Genomic DNA, 19,797 nt, shown 5'->3' on the forward strand with positions numbered 1-19,797 from the left:
AACTCCTTTATCACATTGTGCACATTATGATGATGTCCCACCGAGTGGGCCCAGAGATACCTCTCCGTCACACGGAGTGACAAATCCCAGTCTCGATTCGTGCCAACCCAACAGACACTTTCGGAGATACCTGTAGTGTACCTTTATAGCCACCCAGTTACGTTGTGACGTTTGGCACACCCGAAGCACTCCTACGGTATCCGGGAGTTGCACAATCTCATGGTCTAAGGAAATGATACTTTACATTAGAAAAGCTTTAGCATACGAACTACACGATCTTTGTGCTAGGCTTAGGATTGGGTCTTGTCCATCACATCATTCTCCTAATGATGTGATCCCGTTATCAACGACATCCAATGTCCATGGTCAGGAAACCGTAACCATCTATTGATCAACGAGCTAGTCAACTAGAGGCTTACTAGGGACATGGTGTTGTCTATATATCCACACATGTATCTGAGTTTCCTATCAATACAATTCTAGCATGGATAATAAACGATTATCATGAACAAGGAAATATAATAATAACTTATTTATTATTGCCTCTAGGGCATATTTCCAACAGATAATCGCAATACTGAATTTTAGTACCTTAATTAGTGTTATACAACTGAGGTTGGTCATCCTAGTGATGTGTTTTAGTGCTGAAAATAGTATTGAAATATTAACATGAAGAATACCGAAATTTGTGATATACAGCTAAGTCTCATGATCTTTGTTTTTTCAGTACAGAAATATTAAGTGGATAATCGCAATACTGAACTTTAGTACCAAAATTAGTGATATACAACTGAGTCGGGTCATCCTGAAGCTACTTTTAGTATTGGAATCAATATTGAAAAATTAACGTGAAGAATCACAATACTAAATTTAGTACCGAAATTAGTGATATACAAGTGAGTCGGGTGATCATCGTTTTATATTTCAGTACTGAAATCAGTATTGAAATATTAAGGTGGATAATAGCAATACTGAATTTCTGTAACAAAATGAGTGATATACAACATAGTCGGGTCTTCTTGGTGCTGTAGTTCAGTACTGAAATCAGTATTGAAATATTAACGTGCATAATCACAACACTGAATTTTAGTACCGAAATTAGTAATACACAACAGAGACGGGTCACGATGGTGCTATTTTTCAGTATTAAATATTAATGTGGATGATCACAATGCTGAGTTTTAGTACTAAAATTAGTGATATAGAACCGAGTCAGGTATTAGTCGTGCTATTTTTGAGTACTCAAATTAATAATAAATACTAACATGGATAATTGCAATAGTAAGTTTTATACCGAAATTAGTGATACAGAAGTGAGTCGGGTCATCATCGTTTTGTTCTTCGGTACTGAAATCAATATTGAAGTATTAAGGTGGATAATCGCAATACTGAATTTTAGTACCGAAATGAGTGATATAGAACAGAGTTGGGTCATCTTGGTGCTGTATTTCAGTACTGAAATCAGTATTGAAATATTACGGTGGATAATCACAATACTGAATTTTAGTAGCGAAATTAGTAATATACAACTCAGTCGGGTCATCGTGGTGCTGCTCTTCAGTATTGAAATATTAACGTGGTTAATCTCAATGCTATATTTTAGTACCAAAATTAGTGATATATAATTGAGTCATGCGTTCGTCGAAATGTTTTTTTAGTACTGAAATCAATACTGCAATATTCACATGGATAACCGCAGTACCGAATATTAGTAACAATTTTGTGATATACACCTAAGTCTCGTGATCATCGTTTTGTTTTTAAGTACTGAAATCAGTGTTGAAATATTATGTGGATAATCGCAATACTAAATTTTAGTATCAAAATTAGTGTTATACAACTGAGGCTGGTTATCATAGTGATGTTTTTTAGTACTAAAACAGTATTGAAATATTAATGTGAAGAATACCGAAATTTGTGATATACAGCTAAGTCTCGTGATCTTTGTTTTTTTCAGTACGGAAATCAGTACAGAAATATTAAGTGGATAATCGCAATACTGAACTTTAGTACCAAAATTAGTGATATACAACAGAGTCAGGTCATCCTGGTGCTATTTTTAGTATTGGAATCAGTACTGAAAAATTAACGTGAAGAATCACAATACTGAATTTAGTACCGAAATTAGTGATATACAAGTGAGTCGGGTGATCGTTGTTTTATATTTCAGTACTGAAATCAGTATTGAAATATTAAGGTGGATCATAGCAATACTGAATTTCTTTACCGAAATGAGTGATATACAACATAGTCGGGTCTTCTTGGTGCTGCAGTTCAGTACTGAAATCAGTATTGAAATACTAACGTGCATAATCACAACACTGAATTTTAGTACCAAAATTAGTAATAGACAACAGAGTCGGGTCACGATGGTGCTATTTTTCAGTATTAAAAATTAATGTGGATAATCACATTACTAAGATTTAGTACTGAAATTAGTGATATAGAACCGAGTCAGGTGCTAGTCGTCCTATTTATGAGTACTCAAATTAATAATAAATACTAACATGGATAATTGCAATAGTAAGTTTTATACCGAAATTAGTGATACAGAAGTGAGTCGGGTCATCGTCGTTTTGTTCTTCGGTACTGAAATCAGTATTGAAGTATTAAGGTGGATAATCGCAATACTGAATTTTAGTACCGAAATGAGTGATATAGAACAGAGTTGGGTCATCTTGATGCTGTATTTCAGTACTGAAATCAGTATTGAAATATTACGGTGGATAATCACAATACTGAATTTTAGTAGCGAAATTAGTAATATACAACTCAGTCGGGTCATCGTGGTGCTGCTCTTCAGTATTGAAATATTAACGTGGTTAATCTCAATGCTATATTTTAGTACCAAAATTAGTGATATATAATTGAGTCATGCGTTCGTCGAAATGTTTTTTCAGTACTGAAATCAATACTGCAATATTCACATGGATAACCGCAGTACCGAATATTAGTAACAATTTTGTGATATACACCTAAGTCTCGTGATCATCGTTTTGTTTTTAAGTACTGAAATCAGTGTTGGAATATTATGTGGATAATCGCAATACTAAATTTTAGTATCAAAATTAGTGTTATACAACTGAGGCTGGTTATCATGGTGATGTTTTTTTAGTACTAAAACAGTACTGAAATATTAACGTGAAGAATACCGAAATTTGTTATATACAACAAAGTCTCGTGATCTTTGTTTTTTTAGTATTGAAATCAGTACTGAAATATTAAGTGGATAGTCGCAATACTGAACTTTAGTACCAAAATTAGTGATATAGAACTGAGTCAGGTCACCCTGGTCCTATTTTTAGTATTGGAATCAGTATTGAAAAATTAACATGAAGCATCACAATACTGAATTTAGTACCAAAATTAGTGATATACAAGTGAGTCGGGTGATCCTCGTTTTGTATTTTAGTATTGAAATCAGTATTGAAATATTAAGGTGGATAATCGCAATACTAAATTTCTGTACCGAAATTAGTGATATAAAATACAGTCGGGTCATCTTGGTGCTATAGTTCAGTACTGAAATCAGTATTGAAATATTAAGTGGATAATCACAATACTGAACTTTAGTACCAAAATTAGTGATATAGAACTGAGTCAGGTCATCTTGGTGCTATTTTTAGTATTGGAATCAGTATTGAAAAATTAACATGAAGAATCACAATACTGAATTTAGTACCAAAATTAATGATATACAAGTGAGTCGGGTGATCCTTGTTTTGTATTTCAGTATTGAAATCAGTATTGCAATATTAAGGTGGATAATCGCAATACTGAATTTCTGTACCGAAATGAGTGATATAAAATACAGTCGGGTCATCTTGGTGCTATAGTTCAGTACTGAAATCAGTATTGAAATATTAACGTGGATAATCACAACACTGAATTTTAGTACCAAAATTAGTGATACGCAACAGAGTCGGGTCACGATGGTGCTGTTTTTCAGTATTAAATATTAACGTGGATAATCACAATACTAAGTTTTAGTACTGAAATTAGTGATATAGAACTGAGTCAGGTGTTAGTCGTGCTATTTTTGAGTACTCAAATTAATAGTAAATACTAACATGGATAATCGCAATAGTAAATTTTATACCGAAATTAGTGATATAGAAGCGAGTCGGGTCATCGTCGTTTTGTTCTTCAGTACTGAAATCAGTATTGAACTATTAAGGTGGATAATCGCAATACTAAATATTAGTACCGAAATGCGTGATATAGAATAGAGTCGGGTCATCTTGGTGATGTATTTCAGTACTGAAATCAGTATTGAAATATTAAGGTGGATAATCACAATACTAAATTTTATTAGCGAAATTAGTAATATACAACTCAGCCGGGTCATCATGGTGCTGCTTTTCAGTATTGAAATATTAACGTGGTTAATCTCAATGCAATATTTTAGTACCGAAATTAGTGATATAGAATTGAGTTATGCGTTCGTCGAGCTGTTTTTTCAGTACTGAAATCAATACTACAATATTAACATGAATAACCACAGTACCAAATATTAGTAACAATTTTTGATATACAGCTAAGTCTCGTGATCATCGTTTTGTTTTTAAGTACTGAAATCAGTACTGAAATATTATGTGGATAATCCCAATACTGAATTTTAGTATCAAAATTAGTGTTATACAACTGAGGCTGGTCATCATGGTGCTATTTTTTAGTACTAAAACAGTATTGAAATATTAAGGTGAAGAATACTGAAATTTGTGATATACAGCTAAGTCTTGTGATCTTTGTTTTTTTCAATACAGAAATCAGTACTGAAATATCAAGTGGATAATCGCAATACTGAACTTTAGTACCAAACTTAGTGATATACAACTGAGTCAGGTCATCCTGGTGCTGTTTTTCAGTATTAAATATTAACGTGGATAATCATAATACTGAGTTTCAGTACTGAAATTGGTGATATAGAACCGAGTCAGGTGTTAGTCGTGCTATTTTTGAGTACTCAAATTAATACTAAAATACTAACATGGATAATCGCAATAGTAAATTTTATACTAAAATTAGTAATATCGAAGTGAGTCAGGTCATCGTCGTTTTGTTCTTCAGTACTCAAATCAGTGTTGAATTATTAAGGTGGATAATGGCAATACTGAATTTTAGTACCAAAATGAGTGATATAGAACAGAGTCGGGTCATCTTGGTGTTGAATTTCTGTACTGAAATCAATATTGAAATATTAAGGTGGATAATCACAATACTGAATTTTAGTAGCAAAATTAGTAATATACAACTCAGTCGGGTCATTGTGGTGCTGTTTTTCAGTATTGAAATATTAACGTGGTTAATCTCAATTCTGTATTTTAGTACCGAAATTAGTGATATAGAATTGAGTCATGCGTTCATCGAGCTGTTTTTTCAGTACTGAAATCAATACAGCAATATTAACATGGATAACCGCAGTACCAAATATTAGTAACAAATTTGTGATATACAGCTAAGTCTCGTGATCATCGTTTTGTTTTTCAGTACTCAAATGTTATGTGGATAATCGCAATACTGAATTTTTTAGTACCTTAATTAGTGTTATACAACTGAGGTTGGTCATCCTGGTGCTGTTTTTTAGTACTGAAAATAGTATTGAAATATTAACGTGAAGAATACTGAAATTTGTGATATACAGCTAAGTCTCATGATCTTTGTTTTTTCAGTACAGAAATATTAAGTGGATAATCGCAATACTGAACTTTAGTACCAAAATTAGTGATATACAACAGAGTCAGGTCATCCTGGTGCTACTTTTAGTATTGGAATCAGTATTCAAAAATTAACGTGAAGAATCACAATACTGAATTTAGTACCGAAATTAGTGATATACAAGTGAGTCGGATGATCGTCGTTTTATATTTCATTACTGAAATCAGTATTGAAATATTAAGGTGGATAATAGCAATACTGAATTTCTGTACCGAAATGAGTGATATACAACATAGTCGGGTCTTCTTGGTGCTGTAGTTCAGTACTGAAATCAGTATTGAAATATTAACGTGGATAATCACAACACTGAATTTTAGTACCGAAATTAGTAATACACAACAGAGTCGGGTCACGATGGTGCTGTTTTTCAGTATTAAAAATTAATGTGGATAATCACAATACTGAGATTTAGTACTGAAATTAGTGATATAGAACCGAGTCAGGTGCTAGTCGTCCTATTTATGAGTACTCAAATTAATAATAAAAACTAACATGGATAATTGCAATAGTAAGTTTTATACCGAAATTAGTGATACAGAAGTGAGTCGGGTCATCGTCGTTTTGTTCTTCGGTACTGAAATCAGTACTGAAGTATTAAGGTGGATAATCGCAATACTGAATTTTAGTACCGAAATGAGTGATATAGTACAGAGTTTAGTCATCTTGGTGCTGTATTTCAGTACTGAAATCAGTATTGAAATATTAAGGTGGATAATCACAATACTGAATTTTAGTAGCGAAATTAGTAATATACAACTCAGTCAGGTCATCGTGGTGCTGCTCTTCAGTATTGAAATATTAACGTGGTTAATCTCAATGCTATATTTTAGTACCGAAATTTGTGATATATAATTGAGTCATGCGTTCGTCGAAATGTTTTTTCAGTACTAAAATCAATACTGCAATATTAACATGGATAACCGCAGTACCAAATATTAGTAACAATTTTGTGATATACAGCTAAGTCTCGTGATCATCGTTTTCTTTTTAAGTACTGAAATCAGTATTGAAATATTATATGGATAATCGCAATACTGAATTTTAGTATCAAAATTAGTGTTATACAACTGAGGCTGGTTATCATGGTGATGTTTTTAGTACTAAAACAGTATTGAAATATTAACGTGAAGAATACCAAAATTTGCGATATACAGCTAAGTCTCGTGATCTTCGTTTTTTCAGTACTGAAATATTAAGTGGATAATTGCAATACTGAACTTTAGTACCAAAATTAGTGATATACAACTGAGTCGGGTCTTCCTGGTGCTATTTTTGGTGTTGGAATCAGTATTGAAAAATTAACATGAAGAATCACAATACTGAATTTAGTACCGAAATTAGTGATATACAAGTGAGTCGGGTGATCCTCGTTTTGTATTTCAGTATTGAAATCAGTATTGAAATATTAAGGTGGATAATCGCAATACTGAATTTCTGTACCGAAATGAGTGATATAAAATACAGTCGGGTCATCTTGGTGCTGTAATTCAGTACTGAAATCAGTATTGAAATATTAACGTTGATTATCACAACACTGAATTTTAGTACCAAAATTAGTGATACGCAACAGAGTCGGGTCATCATGGTGTTGTTTTTCAGTATTAAATGTTAACGTGGATAATCACAAGACTGAGTTTTAGTACTGAAATTAGTGATATAGAACCGAGTCAGGTATTAGTCGTGCTATTTTTTAGTACTCAAATTAATACTGAAATACTAACATGGATAATCGCAATAGTAAATTTGATACCGAAATTAGTGATATAGAAGTGAGTCGGGACATCACCGTTTTGTTCTTCAGTACTGAAATCGGTGTTGAAGTATTAAGGTGGATAATGGCAATACTGAATTTTAGTACCGAAATGAGTGATATAGAACAGAGTCGGGTCATCTTGGTGCTGTATTTCAGTACTGAAATCAGTACTGAAATATTAAGGTGGATAATCACAATACTGAATTTTAGTAGCAAAATTAGTAATATACAACTCAGTCGAGTCATTGTGGTGTTGTTTTTAGTATTGAAATATTAAAGTTGTTAATCTCAATTCTATATTTTAGTACCAAAATTAGTGATAATTAACATGAAGAATACCGAAATTTGTGATATACAGCTAAGTCTCATGATCCTTGTTTTTTTTTCAGTACAGAAATATTAAGTGGATAATCGCAATACTGAACTTTAGTACCAAAATTAGTGATATACAACTGAGTCAGGTCATCCTGGTGCTATTTTTAGTATTGGAATCAGTATTGAAAAATTAACGTGAAGAATCACAATACTGAATTTAGTATCGAAATTAGTGATATACAAGTGAGTCGGGTTGTTGGGGATATAGCTATCAGTTATGACCCGCCCAGGAGGGGCCGGGTCAGCCCTAATGGTGGGTCACGAAGGAAGCCCAATAAACATTCAAGACGATAGTTTATTAAAGCTTATAGAAGGCCTAAGGCCTAGAGGCGGCTTAAGGCCCAATATTGTAAACCGCCGTATGTAAGGAAAGACTTGTAAGGAAAGGCATGTAAAAGAAGTCACCGAGCCGGACACGCTGTATGAGCCAGTCGGGACTCTGTAGGCCACCAAGTGTCAACCCGTGTATATAAGGGGACGACCCAGTGGCGACTTAGGGCAAGAAACAAGAGATCGATAACCAAGCCGGCGAATTATCCTCTTGGTAATCGAAACCCCAGCAATATCGAACACAACTAGACGTAGGCTTTTACCTTCATCGTAAGGGGCCGAACTAGAATAAAATCTCTCGTGTCCTTTGTCCCGATTAACCCCTTTAAGCTTCCTAGTTGCGATGGCCCTACGACTAAGTCCTTTTGCTAGGACATCTGCCATGACAATTCCACGACAGTTGGCGCCCACCGTGGGGCCAGCGCATGGTGGATTTGAGTTCTTGAAGGGCAACTTCGAAGGGCTCAAGGGATACGCTGTGGGCCGGATGACCAAGAGTCGTCGCGGCAAGCTCTACATCGACGACGAAGGCTGGGGCCCCGAGGCCGGCTCAATTGAGTACGGGTCCCGGGTCCCCTTCGGCGGAATTCATGTCTTCATCGGCCGGATCGGTGAGTCGGACCCTGAGCCGAACATCCACACCAACCTCATTGAAGCGGCTCAGCGCGTGAGGTCCACCCGTGTTCAATCTGTCGTAAAGCATGCCTTCGTAGGCTGTGTCCATGGCGGTGAATACTCTGAAGAATCGGTGGATGGCGGTGAGACGACCGTCTGTTCTGACGCCACATCATCAACGGGAGAGACAGACTCTTTGTATCAGCTGCAGGATGGCATGCTCGGGGGCTGTTCTGATGGCAGCAGTATTCTGGACCCCCTTGAGCCGCCGAATTGGGCCGGAGTCTTCATGGCAGGAACACGGCCGGGGCAGAACTCCACAGCAGCGGCAGCAACAACCACCGGGTCGGCCGCAGCTGGGTCAGGAGACCCCGCGCGTCCCCGGCTCAGATTTTGATGGACCTCATGGATAAACTAACGACCCTGTTGACTGCCGAGATAGAGCCGGCGAATCAAGCTCAGCATGACGCAGAGGTGGCACGCGTATGTGTGGAGATGGTACAAGCTAAAGAGAATTTAGCAGAAGAGGAGGTCAGGATGGCCGCGGAGCGGGCGGCTTTGGACGCTCGTGCTCAGTAGCTTCAGGCAGAGACTTTCCGGCTCTCGGTGGATCTGAACACGTCAAACGAGGTCATGAGAAGAAGGCATCAGAAAACTCAGTCACGTCTACCTCTGACGCTCGATCCTAGGAACCTTTTTCATACGACCAGGGCCGGGGCAAGTAACCCGCCAGAGGCAAATCGGATCATGACACCCGAGGCACCGGTTCAGCCGCGCGCCATGGAATCGCCTCGTATACATACCACTCCGCCTCATTATGTACCAACACCGCCGGGTCACTTCTCCAATCCCTTGGAAAACCCCATTGCAGCTTCGGCTCGTTTGGCGGCTCTCCCGATGGAGGGCGACTCTCCGGCGGCGATCGAAACACGAAGGGTGAGAGAACCTCTTCAAACAGCTCTGGTGCAGCAGGATGCGTACTCTTACAGTCGAGACAGGATCCATTCAACACCTCGCCTGAGCTGGAGCCCAAGCTATAGTAGGCGTATGGATTCAGCTGACATGTCAAGCAATGTTCAACGCTGCAACCGACCGCACTGGCATGAGCTGGGACAGGCTGGAGCCCTTAACTTGGCGGATCAGGAGAGGGTCCGACAAGAGGCTGAGCGAGCGGTTCAACTGGCGGCGGAACAGGCGGCTCATTAGACGTTTCTGGCTTATCCAGCAACCTCGGTTGAGGCAAGAGTGGACACAAGAACCGGATGTGTTCCTTGCCAGGTTCCGGCCATACATAATGAGCGTTTGCCAAAGGATTTGAAGGGGCCTCGTAAGGTGCCTAATTACATGGTCGATTTACAGCCTAGGGCCTGGATTGAGAGTTATGAGATGCCCATGGAGTTGTTGGAGGTCAGCGACATGGCAATGGATAAATATTTCACCATGAAGTTGGATGGAACGGCTCGTACTTGGCTAAAAGGGTTGCCCCCCAATTCCATCGGCTCATGGGCGGAGTTAAAAGCCTGGTCCATTCAGAACTTCAAGGACACATGCAAACAACCTATGTCAATCGCGGACCTGACCAATTGTAAGCAAGAGGAAGGTGAGTCCACAACCCATTGGGTGCGCCGGGTCAAGGAGATAATTCATTCATCTGACAAGATGGATGCCGGCTCAGCAGTATTAATGTTGGAGAAAAATTGCCGTTTTGAACCTCTGAAGCAAAAGCTGGGGCGGCTTAAACGTGACTGCAATGACATGGGCCAGTTGATGGAGGCTTTCGTCAAGTATGCTGATTCTGATAGTACCAAGGACCTTGTGTCTGACAAAGAAAAGACAGGGAAGGGAAAGAAGAACGGCAACGGCAAGGGTCACTAGCATAACCGGCAAATCAAGGAGGTAATAAACATAAGGCTGATGAATTTGTGGCTAACACCAATGCGCATGGCAACAATCAACGGTGCAAAGGTAGGCAACCCCCTCAGTCGGGCGGGTCAGGTCCCACCCTTGAGCAACTATTGAATGAACCTTGTCCAAGACACGGTACCTGGGAGAAGCCAGCCATCCATCTATGGAAGGACTGTACAATCATGAAGGCATTCAAGAATTCAAATGCATTCGATGGAAGTCACAGCCCTGGCGGCGGTTCAAGTGGAGGCGGCTTTCATGGCCCGGGCGTCGGCTCAGGCGGAGGCGGTTTTCACGGTCAGGGACATGCGGGTAACCAAGGAGGTTATAATCCACAACCCGGCCAAGGCAATCAGCAGCAATCTGGATATCAGAGCAACCCAAAACAGTTGAATAGTGGGCAATATCATGTGTTTACAACTAGCTTGTGCAAACGGGACCAAAAGCTTCACAAGAGGGCTGTTAATGCCGTTGAGCCGGCGATTCCGCGTTACTTACGGTGGTCAGAACAGCCTATTGTGTGGAGCAGAGAGGATCATCCTCCCCGGGTTGACAATCCGGGTCACTTGGCCTTGGTAGTAGCGCCTCAGGTTGGTGGGTATAAATTCACTAAAGTGCTCATGGATGGAGGCAGTAGCATCAACATCCTCTACTATGAGACGTTTCATCGAATGGGGTTGACTGATAAGAGTCTTAAGCAATCTACCACTGTTTTCACGGTGTGGTACCTGGCAAATCGGCATACCCAGTTGGCAAGATTGAACTGGAAGTAGCCTTTGGGGATGAATATGATTCCAGAGCGGAGAAATTAACCTTTGAGGTGGTTAAGATCAAAAGCCCATATCATGCTTTGTTTGGACGGCCGGCTTACGCCAAGTTCATGGCTCAGCCATGTTATGTGTATCTGCAGCTCAAGATGTCGGGTTATAAGGCACCATTACCGTACATGGAAGCTGGAAAATAGCCCTGGAGTGTGAGGAAGGAGATGCGGCATATGCTGAGTCTGTTTGTGCAACAGAGGAGCTGATGTTTTATAAAGATAATGTTGACCCGGCAGACATGACGTCTCTAAAGAAGCCAACAACAGAGCATGAACTGGTGTTGAAATTCAAGTCAGCTGCTGACACCAAGACGGATGATTTTGTGCCCGGTGACTCATCCAAGCAATTCATCATCAATGCAAATTTGGATCCAAAATAGGAAAGCGCGCTCATCGAGTTCATCCATGAGAACCGGGACATCTTTGCATGGAAACCTTCTGACATGCCGGGTGTCCCGAGAGAACTCGCTGAGCACACTCTCAATATTGATCCAAAGTTTAAACCGGTCAGGCAGTTTCTTCGACGATTCAACGAAGAAAGGCGCAAGGCCATCGGAGAAGAGGTGGCCCGGCTCTTGGCGGCCGGGTTCATTGTGGAAGTCTTTCACCCAGAGTGGTTAGCCAACCCGGTGCTTCTACTAAAAAAGAACGGCACCTGGCATATGTGTGTGGATTACACCAATTTAAATAAGGCTTGTCCAGCTGACCCTTTTGCTCTCCCCTGTATTGATCAGATCATTGATGTTATGGCGGGTTGCGCATGTTTGAGTTTTTTGGATGCCTATTCAGGTTATCATCAGATCAAGATGACAGTCAAGGACCAGGAGAAGACAACTTTCATCACTCCGTTTGGAGCCTTCTGCTATGTGTCTATGCCCTTCGGGCTCAAGAGTGCCCAGGCAACTTATCAATGGTGTATGCAGAATTGCCTTCACAATCAGATTGGGCGTAATGTTCATGCTTATGTGGATATTGAAATTAGTATTGAAGTATTATTAAGGTCGATAATCACAATACTAAATTTTAGTACCGTAATGAGTGATATAGAACAGAGTCGGGTCATCTTGGTGATGTATTTCAGTACTGAAATCAGTATTGAAATATTAAAGTGGATAATCACAATACTGAATTTTAGTAGTGAAATTAGTAATATACAACTCAGTCGGGTCATTGTGGTGCTACTTTTCAGTATTGAAATATTAACGTGGTTAATCTCAATGCTATATTTTAGTACTGAAATTAGTGATATAGAACTGAGTCATGCGTTCGTCGAGCTGTTTTTCAGTACTGAAATCAATACTGCAATATTAACATGGATAACCGCAGTACCAAATATTAGTGACAAATTTGTGATACATAGCTAAGTCTCGTGATTATCGTTTTGTTTTAAGTACTGAAATCAATATTGAAATATTATGTGGATAATCGCAATACTGAATTTTAGTATCAAAATTAGTGTTATACAACTGAGGCTGGTCATCCTGGTGCTGTTTTTTAGTACTGAAAACAGTATTGAAATATTAATGTGAAGAATACCGAAATTTGTGATATACAGCTAAGTCTCGTGGTCTTGTTTTTTTCAGTACAGAAATCAGTGCTGAAATATTAAGTGGATAATCGCAATACTAAACGGCGGCTCCGTCTCGTGAAACGCGATAATTCTTTCTCCTTGATTTTTTCTCTAAAAATAGGATATGTGTCAGGGTTGAGGTCTGCGGGGCCTCCAGGTGGGTACAACCCACCTGGGCGCGCGAGGAGAGGGGGCGCGCCCTGGTGGGTTGTGCCCACCCAGGGGCCCCTCTTTGGTGGGTCTTGGCTCCAGTAATTCTCTTTTATACCATAAAAAATCCTCGCAAAGTTTCATTTCATTCCGAGAACTTTTATTTCTACACAAAAACAACACCATGGTAGTTCTACTGAAAACAGCGTCAGTCCGGGGTTAGTTTCATTCAAATCATGCAAATTAGAGTCCAAAACAAGAGGAAAAGTGTGAGAAAAAGTAGATGCGTTGGAGACGTTTCATTGTTTCGATGGTCGATATAACTTGAGGGAATATTTTTTTCTACCTTTAGCTCCTCGTTGGGTTCGACACACTTAATTATCGAAAGATGCTACAACTGATCCCCTATACTTGTGGGTTATCACTAGATTGATGCATTTTTCTCTAGGCGAAGGTAACAAAGAGTGCGTGCGTACGCTGCACCCTGAAGCAATATGGGCCTATGGGCCCTCTCATGGTAGTAAGGGAGAAAGACGAGGTGGGCTAGCGTCTGGTTTTGGACTGAATGCGCAACAGCCGCGTTTTATTCTGTCGGTTTCATTTTTCTGTATACATACCCATCTAACACTACTAGGAAAAGGCATGCTAGTGGCGCATCGAATTTGCCTTCTAATGGCGCACTACCGGTGCGCCACTGGCATCACGCCGTTAGAATTAAATTCTAATGGCGCACCACCGGTGCGCCATTAGTATCTGGTGTTCTAATGGCGCACCACGTAGTGCGCCATTAGTATAGCCTGCAGTGCGCCATTAGAATACCTCCCAGGGGGCCATATGTACCCATGTGCTTTGGCATTCTAATGGCGCACCAGCAGTTAATGCGCCATTAGTGTGATGATCACAGTGCGCCATTAGTGTCTTGTGTGGTGCGCCATTAGTATGAATATTAGGTTTTATTTTTTTTGATTTTCTGATTTTTGCACATGTTACAAAATATATTATTGGACAGAATATAGACAGCAGCACACGGCAACATCAGATTCATCGAATACAATAGAAGATTAGTCTCTGAATACAATTTATCATATTAGTCTCCGAATTCAAAAGACCGAACAAAGATAAAACATTACAAGTCTCAAGACCGCGAGTATCGAGTTTGCCTTCACATTACAAGTCGATATCGATCATCTAAACTACCATCACATAGAAGAGAGTTGTGGTCATCACGATGAGCATCATCGCGATCAAACTGGTCTTCATCCGGTTCCTCCAATGCTCCCTCCTCTCTCCCTCTAGATAGCGGGCGTATCTACATTCGGCCTCCCCCCTAGTGGTGTACCCTTTGTAACTGTTACCGCTGAAATGGTGAACCTGTCTTCGACACTCCTCCCAGTCGTCATAGACTCCGGGAACCTTACCCTTGTACACGACATACGACGGCATCTCTATGCACAAGCCAAACAACAGACAATACATAAGCAATATGTAAGTATGCAACAAAAGGATCGGAAGAGAAAAGCAAGACATTAATAGCATGATTCATGGTCCTACTAATAAATAGCATCGATTACATCTAAGTTGAACGACTGTCCAAACCAAAGAGACATACGAATTCATTAAAGTATAATTACAACATGAGCCAATCAATGTTTCAGAACTACACATCACTACTTTCGACTCGACTCATCGGACAGGAACATGGATGAAGCCGCCGTCTGTCGTGATGGTCATGAAATCGCGGTCGTTGTCACCCTGCATTTGTAGCATTTCATCTATCTCACTGTTGGACGGTTGATATCTGAGGAAGAACTGCCCCGAGGTATGAAGGACATCTTGATGGATGATGTCCGCAAACTCCGACTGGATGTGAAAGAATTCTTGTATGAGGTCCGCGTCCTGGACTGCCGACAAGCTTGCGGCCCAATCTTTGAGATTATCTGGTAGCAGAAGTTGATGATGGTCCCTTACGATCGCCCACATGTGATGGAGGGCGTAGTAGGCATCCTTCTGACCGCCAGGCGGCTGCTTGACGCAGCAGAACTTCGTATTGTGTGAGAACATGTGCTTGCCGTACTTACGAACTGCCCTGGTGAAGGTGCCTCTAGATTTGGCGTAGGCGGGGAGAACATCATCAAGAACTTTCTTGACATTTGTGTAGTCTATCTTGGAGTTACGGTTCGGGTCTAAATACGTGGCCATGGAATATTTCGGGCTTAAGAGGATGAGTGTGCAATGTGTGTCACTGCATAGAACACAGAATGTTAGAAAAAAAGAACGATCGAAATCTAAGAAATCATATGTTACGGGGCGGTTAAGGGATGACTTACTCGGGAAAGTAAGCCACAAGGAAGTTATCCTTATCTGGGTTTGCCAGAATGACGCCTTCGAGGTGTGAACTCGCAACTTGGCGGTCCCCAGCGCTGCTCAAGTGCTTGGCACACATGTAGAAGGGGTCGACTATCACGGTGTCCGGGGTCTTGTCTCTAATGATCCGCATCTCCATACTCAGTGAAAACAGTCGAACGAAGGTGTAGTGCAGCGGATGAAGGTTAAACATAGCAAAGATGTCATCAAACCGCAGGACGATCGTACCCCCGACGTCGCCATCCACAAAGCCCTTGCCCTCTGGCACCTTGGCCACAAAAACCGGGTATGCCACATCCTTCTCTCTGAGACGTCGCTTCTCCAAAGAAAGAACACAGTCATGCAGACTCTGCATAGCATCGGTTGCAGCATTCAGCATATTTGGCGGTAGCATCGCCCTACCCGCCACATGCACCCTCCTCGAGATATCCTTAGGTGAAGGTGGCCCGTCCTGAGCACGGATCGAACTCGGTGCTGGCTGGCTCGCACCGACGCCCTTGTTAGTCTTTCATTTTCGTCCCTTCTTCTTGATCTCCTGTAATGGGACCGAGTTCTGCTCACAGACCGCCTTCTTGAGCGTGTTGGGGCTGATAATATTTCGCGCCTTAGCTATCTGAGGCTCGGTGAAGGCGGGAGCTGGAGGCGTGTCCTGAGAACTGAACGCCAGACGACGCCTGTTGCAATTGGATTTCTCCGCCGTACCAGCTAGATCGTGGTCGTCTTGGTTGGGTTCTTGAGAAAGAGGCCTGCAGAACTCGTCAGCGTACCCATGTTCGGCAAAGTACTTATCAACTTTGGTAAATGTACCATCGTTGTTGTCGTCGCCGTCCGGATCCTGTGCCATAGGGATGTCCGGCAGGTCCGGTAGCGTTGCGGCGTTCTTGCCATGGCTTGGCACCGGCACGACTGGCGGTCTTGTCTGTGGGGTGGTGTCCCCCGCCCCCAAACGAATCTGGCTCTTCGGCCAAAGCAGGGGCCAGTTTACGCAGGTGCTGAGGGTCATCTCATCTTCTTCGTTGGCCCCAGCGGGTCGAATCGGAGGTAACAGCTTGTCGCAGCCTGGCAGCACCCGAACCACTTGAACCCTATACATTGTGGGTGGCATCGGATTACCGTGGAACTTGGGGTTGCCCGGTTGAACGATTCTGCCCTTGGCGACATCGACCAACTCGGCGCCCACGAAGTGCAGAAGAGTGCAAGGAACATCGGCGGTGTCCTGCAAAAACATGTACAGGGCGTCAGGGATGCCCAGTCAAAGGCAAGGAGATGAAGTCATCGGCCGAGAGGCTTAGTTACCATGATGCCGTCGAGCTCGGCTAATGTCGAGGCACCGCCAACGGTGGGCGTGCAACTGACGGAGGGGGCGCTTGCTGGCGAGGTGTCGGCCGGCGTACACCCGGGTGCATTAAGCTCCAATGCCCGTGACGGCGCCGGAGACATGAATACCGCCTCCGCCGGAGACACCAATGGCGCCACCGCCGGAGACACCAATGGAGCCGCCTGCGTGCTGTGCGAGTTGCTGGCCGTGAAGCTGGGAACCGGGGGAGGCCCATGTTGGCCGCCCGCAATCCACGTCGTCAGCCTATGAATCAACGTAGGCACCATGGCGTTGAGCATTGTTCCAAGTTGTTGTTGCACTTTCTCTTGGACAAGCTCCGGAATCTGTGCCACTTGTGCCTTGAGTTCTTCAACCTCGCGCGTCTGGCTTTCCGAGCTGGTCTTTTTCTCCTTCCGCACACCAGCGGTATAGTATGACCCCCATTTTGTGGACAAGCCTTTGTCGGCCACACGACCAGCTGACGTCGGCTTAGTGAGCTTATCCTTGTTTTTCATTACGTTCAACGCCCTATTTAAAGGGGTGTCGAAAGGGGAGCTCTTAGACGACCCTGCGCTACTGCTTTCAGTGTCCTGTGAAAGGAATGTGAACCATTTAGAAATATTGGGGATTAATTAGAGTGCAACCATATGGAGCTAATTATGCGGGGGTGTATTCCTTACCAGAAGAAGCTCAAGCGCCCTGGTCTTCGGATTCGTGGTAAGCTCCTTTGTTATCGGGTCCTCCTTGTACCGGGCCCTGACATAGTTCCTAGTCTGCTTGTCACTGCTGTATTTCTCGAAGCAGGGCGGTAGGCCTTGCTCGGCACGCTCCACATCCTCCTTGTCCCATATAGGCTCCGCCACTCTGTAACCGCCGGGACCAAGTTTGTGTTCCCCTAAGTTCAACTCCCGCATTTCTTTCCCCCACTGACTTGATGCGGAGGTTGCACTGCTCTCGCACTTGATCTTGAACTCCTTGTACTCATCTTCGCTCATCAAAGGATATTTCGCCTTGATCTTCTCATAACTATCACCTTTATCAATCATTCTCTTCATCGCGCTTTTCCAAGTAGACAGGGTCGTGCTCATATTCGTGAGGGCGGCACTGTTCACTTTATTCCCTGAGAGGCGTGTGTTTTCAAATTCGGCGGGCAACTTGTATCGTTCGTGCAGCTTAGTGAAGAGGAGGTTGCGCAAATTCCCTCGGTCCTTATGCCTAAGGTTCTCGGTCTGGATCGAGACGGTGCTCCGGAGAATGCACCCGAGCTGAACCGAGTACCCCTTGACTATATGTTTGGGCTCCGTTGGATTCCCGTCGGAGTCCACTTGAGTGAATTCCTCCTTGACGATGCGGAGCGCATTCGGGCGCCGGTCCTTCTTTTGCTTCTTCGGTTGGCTGCCATCTGTGTGTGCGCCGCCATCATCAGTGGTGGCATCCTCGGCAGCACCATCAGTGGTGGCATCCCCGACGCCACTAGGGGTTGTGTAATCAGGATCGGTGTCTTCCGCGGCATCCTCATAGCGGTGAGGTTGTTCCTCCATCTCCTGGGACAGCTCCCGAAATTTCTTGCCGCCCGAACCACCGGCCTCATCATTCTGGGCCATGTTTCGCTCTAAATAGGAAAAAAGTTTGGTCAAAAAGTTGGTTATTGTCAAGGAACAAGATCATGGTCTCATCATTTAGGGTTTGTCGACACCGAGGCACCCTAAAAGCCTAAGCTTTCATCATTTAGGGTTTGTCGACGCCGAGGCACCCTAAAAGCCTAAGCGTACATCATTTAGGTTCTCATCGACACCGAGGCATCCGGGGCAGCCAAGTTAAGTTTTCATCATTTAGGGTTTATCAATGCCGAGGCACCCTAGGTTGGGCCTAATCACTTGGCACTAATCACTTGGCTCTATTGCCACCTATGGTTTAATACAGCAAGAATAAAGGGGCAGTTGATCCTACTTAATTAAGTACTAAGATACCCCGGCCCATGCATTAGTAGCAAGTACCTCATATGTCCGATTTTTAGCAAAGTCATGCTAAAATCCACAGAAAATTTCAGCATGACCTTTTCTGAAAATAGGACATATGGAGTACCCAAATTTGCCGGAACGGAAGTTAATCGACATTCCGGCAAACTCAAGGGCCTCTCGGGGTACCTGCAAAATCATCATGACACCAAGGGCCTCTCAAGGGCCTCAAGCAGCAGCGGCGTCTCCCAAGACCCCATTTTTTTGCTAAATTTCTTTGAGCAACAATCAGAGCAGAAAATTCAGCATATTTCTATACAACAGCACTGTAAAGATGAAAAATAGTTCTACAGCAGCCCATCTTTGATCATCATCTTTGCATCTCTTTCTCAATGTGATCACAAGTAATTCAGAGGCATCACAAGTAATTCAGAGCATCACAATGCATTAGTAGTTCAGTACATGAACAAGTTTTACAAAGCACATCAATATGTTACAGCAAACAAAAGTTCTGAAATTTGTGTGCCTAACTGAAATTTTAGTAACCGAATAAACTGAATTTTCAAAACTACAAGAAGCAATTTAAAAAAAATCCTCTCATCTCATATGAGGAGTGTTAATCCTCAGACTAATAGTTTGTTTCCCTGTCCATTTGTCCCTCCCCAACTAGATACTAGAGTAGCACTGTTGATGCCCTGTTCTTGCTAAACTTTATGATAGTATATACAACAACTTATCCTAAATGTGGCTAGAACTGCAGATTTACAAATTAAAGGACACAAACTCAAGCAAGCTTCCTGAACAATACCCTGACAGAAAACATAGGACAATCAATGAATATATATAACCAGTAAGAACAAGGGGATGATTTTAGCAAGTTAAGTGCAGCTCTAGCACCTGTGCATGAAATGTATCATGTAT

This window comes from Triticum dicoccoides, chromosome 4A, assembly GCF_002162155.2.
Source record: "Triticum dicoccoides isolate Atlit2015 ecotype Zavitan chromosome 4A, WEW_v2.0, whole genome shotgun sequence".
Taxonomy (NCBI): Eukaryota; Viridiplantae; Streptophyta; class Magnoliopsida; order Poales; family Poaceae; genus Triticum; species Triticum dicoccoides.